This window comes from Helobdella robusta (assembly GCF_000326865.2).
Source record: "Helobdella robusta unplaced genomic scaffold HELROscaffold_18, whole genome shotgun sequence".
NCBI lineage: Eukaryota > Metazoa > Annelida > Clitellata > Rhynchobdellida > Glossiphoniidae > Helobdella > Helobdella robusta.
The window spans coordinates 2411528-2417171 of record NW_008703981.1 but is presented as its reverse complement, the minus strand read 5'-3'; positions in this window follow the sequence as shown (position 1 = coordinate 2417171).

The window sequence follows — 5644 nt, the reverse complement described above, 5'->3', positions numbered from 1 at the left end:
GGTAATGGAAATCCTGACGTCTTAGATATATAATATGTTGAGTCGACCGAATAGTTCTCAATAGGTTTTACTAAACTCGCACTATAGTTCAATTTTGTAGAACGTGCCACTGATATGGTAAACTAAGCTGGTAGTTTTTTTTACCAAATTCATTTAACTCGAGCATGAAAATGTATAACTTTTTAATAGAAATACCGACGTTTTTATGCATATAGTATCTTTAACCGGCCGACCGATCATATGTATTACTGGACTCGCGCTATGGTTCGATTCTTTGGAATGTGGCGCTTATATAGTGAATTAAGCTGGTAGTTTTTAATTAGATACTTGTAGTACTTTATCTCCGGAGCATGAAAGGGTGATTTGTTAATGAAAATATCGACGTTTTTGGAATATAAAATCTTGAACCGACAGAACACTTACCATATATAATAATCTTTACTGAACTTCATTGATTGATGTTCGAAGTTTGCTGCTGATGAGTCTCCAGAGAAGGTTGATAGTGTCTTCGTCATTGAGAAGAATATTTCCATCAAAATTGATTGCGCTGATTTAAATGTAAACTTTTGAAGTTTTTGGTTTGAAAAATTGAACTAGTCCAAAATTTAAAGATAGTTTTTTCAACAACAATGTTAACGAATTAAGAATTAAATGAATGAATGAATGAATGAACGAACGAACGAACGAACGAACGAACGAAAGCTAATTAGGTAATAAGAAAACTACATGATTAAATGTGTAGATGAATGATTGAAAAACGAACGATCGAACGATCGAACGAACGAATGAACAAACGAATAATAAATAATTGAGTAGATGAACAAATGAATGAACAAAAGACGACTAAACAGAAAAAATTAAAACGAAGTCGTTTAAAATTTATCAAAACAATGAAAAAATGTAATGAGGTATATATATATACAATAAAAGCGTTTCTTATAAAAAATCATTTAAATTAATATACATCAAAATATTTTGCTTTAAAAATAAATAAAATAAAAAAATTAATTAAATAAATTACTTAATCAACGATTATAACATATATATGTATTGTTACATGTAGTTCATCAGGTATTTATAGTATTTTTAACAAAAGAACTCTAAGTTCCATTGTTTCTATCTCAGAATTCCTTGGAGTAAAAATATATATATATATATATATATATATATATATATAAATATATATATATATATATATATATATATATATAAATCTACACATCTAAGAACATTTGCTTTTATATATAAGGGCATCAAAGAAAATATAGAATAAAAAATAAATATTTATATATAACAAAGTATATATATATATATTATATATATATTATATATATATATATAAATAAATAATAGGTGTAAGGCCATTACTTATACAATGAACAAGAAGACATTGAAGGGTATGCTTGCTTGAAGATCGTCTGACGCGCCTAAGTGAATTGTTCGGAACATTCTTTCGAAACTGCTCTCGTATGAACGTTAAAAGACGTGTTGCTGTCAAAAACGAGTTCCATCCAGGTTGCGCGCAGATGTTCAGATTCAATGTGAGAATCACCAAGTCTGATAGACAGATTCAATGTTCATATTTTCCAATGGCTGCCTGGTGCCAACCGGTAAAAACTGAATTTTCGATTGATTCACTGTAAGCCTCTCTGCCAACATCCACTCATTAATTTCTGAGGGACATGATCTAAGTCTACAGAACAGATTACTAGAACGACGAAGGCGGGCAATAGCAATGATCTGAATATCATCAGCAAAACCGTGATGTTTGAAATTATATCTGTCGATGATTTTGAAGACATCTGCAGCGTACAACACACACAGGAGTTGTGGGCCGAGAACCGACCCCTGTGGAACACTCTATGACACGGTTTCAACATGTATCAAGTAAGATCTGAACAGAATCCATTGTAGTCAGAAAGGTGTGGCTCAATCCATTGAGAAACATCACCCGACACTCCAAATGAATGTTGGAGCTTGCGTAAAAGTAACGAGGGATTGACACAATGGAAGGCAAAAGAACAAGTAACGACAAATTCCTTCTTTAATGTGAATACCCAACAGCCATTTAATTAACTACTACGATCTAAATACATTAGAATTACGATTATAAATATAAATATACATATATATATGTGTATATCATTTGTACATTGCATAAATACACATAATTGTACAGCATAATATTATATATAAATATATTTTGATAGATTTCATAATTTACTGGATTATATAAATAAATAAATGAATATATATATATATATATATATATATATATATAACTATATATATATATATATATATATATTTATATTTATATTAATAATACTTTTATGAGCATCTGCTGAATATGTTAAATTATTTTTATTCGCCTGGTGGTGGTTTTTCATTTGTTTCTGTTGTCTTTGCCTTCATCATCGTCATCATTGTTTTTTTTATCATCATCAGTATCATTATAGTTATCATCGTCATCGTCATCATATTATTTGTTTATGCTGTTGTTGTTGTTGTTGTTAAGGATTAATATTTTATAAAAAGCCTGCATGTATTTCGATGTTGTTGTTGATATTGTTGTTTTTGTTGTTGTCTGAGTTGTTGTTGTTGATGGCTGTGATGCTGTAATAAGGTGAATTTGTCTACCTGCTGATGATGTTGTCGATGGTGATGTTGATGTTGTTGTTGTTGATGTTGTTGTTGTCGATGTTGTTGTTGTTGTTGTTGAAGTTTTTGTCCAATAAAATATTTTTCATCAGGCATCCTGCGTTTATTATCTAGATTGTAATGTTGATGTATTTGTAGCCTCTGCTCCTGCTGATGTTGCAGTAAGTGTTGCAGTTCGATTTGATATTGTTGTTGTTGTTGATGTTTTTGTTGTTGCTGTTGATGTTGTTGCTGTTGCTGATGTTGTTGTTGATGTTTTTGATGTGATTTTTCGACATCTTTATTACCATTTTGATGTCGATCTTTTTTAGAATTCTCTTTTTGCGAGCTGTTATTTCCGCCGATTTTAGCAAACCCATCACCATCATTACCACTACTTTTGTTTACGCTCCACCTGCCGGAAGTAAATGCTCTGACGTCATCAGGGATGTGCTGTTGGCCGTTGGGATAAAATTCCAGGAACCAGGAATTTTTACGTGTGGATCTGAAAACGGAGTAACTGGTGCCATTGATGTTTGTGATGTACTCGTAAAAGTTGCACATGAATTTGTTGTGACGATCGTGGTCATTGTTGTTGTTATTATTGTTGTTGTTGTTGTTTTTTTTAGTATTAATATTGATTTTCTGCCTATTGTGGTTTGCATGATTTTTCTGAAATAATTAAAAATTGATTCAGTTAAAATATTAGTTAACCTCTAATACTGATACTAGAAATAGTAGTAGGAGAAGCTGCAGCAGCAACAGCAGTAGTAGTAGTAGCAGTAACAATCGCAACCGCAGTAATAGTAGTAGTTGCAGAGGATGTAACAATAACATTAGCAATACTTGTTTGATAAGTTTTAACATTTGCTCGTCTTTGCAGCTATTATTGTTCGGGAGTACGAACTCTGGCTGGCAAGCAATAATAACATCATTTTGGGAGTAAACTTTTTTCAAGGGTGTTAACTTTCTAGACAGTATTATTATTATTATTATTATTAGTAGTAGTAGTAGTAGTAGCAGTAGTGGTAGTAGTATTCTTTGTAAAAGTATTTGTAGTACCGGTAAAAGTATTACCAAAACTGTGGCGATAGTCGTTGTAGTGGTAGCTTCAGTAGAAGTTGTATTAGTAACGTTAGTAAAAATATTTGTTGTAATGCAGTAGTAGTAGAAGAAACAGCTGCAGTGTAGTACTAGTAGTAGCAGCAGTAGTAGAAGCAGCAGTAGTAGCAGCAGTAGTAAAAGCAGCAGTAGTAAAAGCAGCTGCAGTGAAGTACCAGTAGTAGAAGCAGTAATAATAGCGACAGTAGTAGCAGCAGTAGTTGTAGTAATAAAATAAAAAAGGAGTAGTAATTCTAGAGCTTTGTAGTTGCGATCAGAACTAGTGAAAGATATGAAAGTACCAAAATACTTTAATCTACTCATACACAAATGTACAAACAAACATACAAACAAATACGTACACACCACACACACACACACGCACGCACACATACATACAAACACACACATACATACAAACACACATATGCATAAAAAACATTTGAAGGAGGTATGGAGCATCAATTAAAGGATAGATATCCTCATAAATTCATTCGTTAATTATAAAGAAAGAAAAAATACAGAAATTTGTGTATATTTTTTTGTATTATTTTGTATTTCTTGTATTATTTTGGTATATTTCATATTATATCGGTATATTTTCTTTTCTTTCTTCTTCATCGTCATCATCATCATCGTCGTCATCATCATCATAACTGTTACGTTTGCGCACTAGCGGTTCAGCGCACATGTGTATTGTATAAATCAAAATAAAAAAAATCTGGTATTGTTGATGATGATGACGACGACGATGATGATGATGATGATGATAACGATGATGATCAAGACGATGAAGTTGAATACGACGATGACTATGACGACGACAGAAGATGCGTTTCAGAAAAATTGACATCAAAAACATCTAACTTCCGGAAAAGATCATAAATATTAGAAGATTGAAGAGAAGTGAATAAGCATAGTATGTTCATTATGAAGTATAATACTGAGTGATAATAGAAGAAACGAAAAATATATATTTTTTGTTATTCATTTGCTCACTAATTCATTCATTCGTTCTATCATTAATTTATTAGTTCGTTCATTCATTCATTAGTTCGTTCGTTCATTTATTCATTCATTCGTTTATCATTCTGTCATCCAATCCTTTGTATATCATCACTAGTTAGTTCATTCATTCGTTTATTCATTCATCCATGCATTTATAATAAAATGATAACAATAATAATAATAAATAGTAATAATAATAATATTAATAAAAGTAACAATAATAATAATAAAGGAAGAGTGACAATAATAGCAACTGAGCGTTTACACGCAGACTGAGAAAATTTATTAGAAGAAAAGTTCATATACACCATTATTACCATCTTGATCATCATCATCGTCATCATCATCATCATCATCATTATCATTATCATCTTCTATATATGTTACGATTCCTAGGTTCGAAAATAATAATAATAATAATATCGACAATAATAATAATAATAATAATAATTGTGTTTCTTGTTTTTTTTCGTAAAAATTTTTTTTGACTTGTTAAGTGTTATGTAGCAGTGAGAGACAATATAAATAGTGAAATAAAAATATAATGATGATGACGACGACGACGACGACGAAGATGATGATGAAAAAGAGATGATGGTGAAATGACTACGATGTAAGCAGCAATGATGGAAGATGATGATGACAAAGATGCGTGTGTGCGTGTGTGTGTGTGCGTGTGTGTGTGCACGTGCGAGTGCGTATGTGTATAGATTTCAAACTGTTTAATTTTTTTTCCTAGGATTCGCAATTTTTTTTCTAGAAAGTTCTTCGTTCCTCTTCTCTTTCCAAAACAAAATTAACGACACATGTTTGCGTGTTAACGCTGACATTATCGTGTATTTAAATATCTCTCTTTTCACTATTATATGCACTCTCTTTCTCTCTTCTTCTTCTC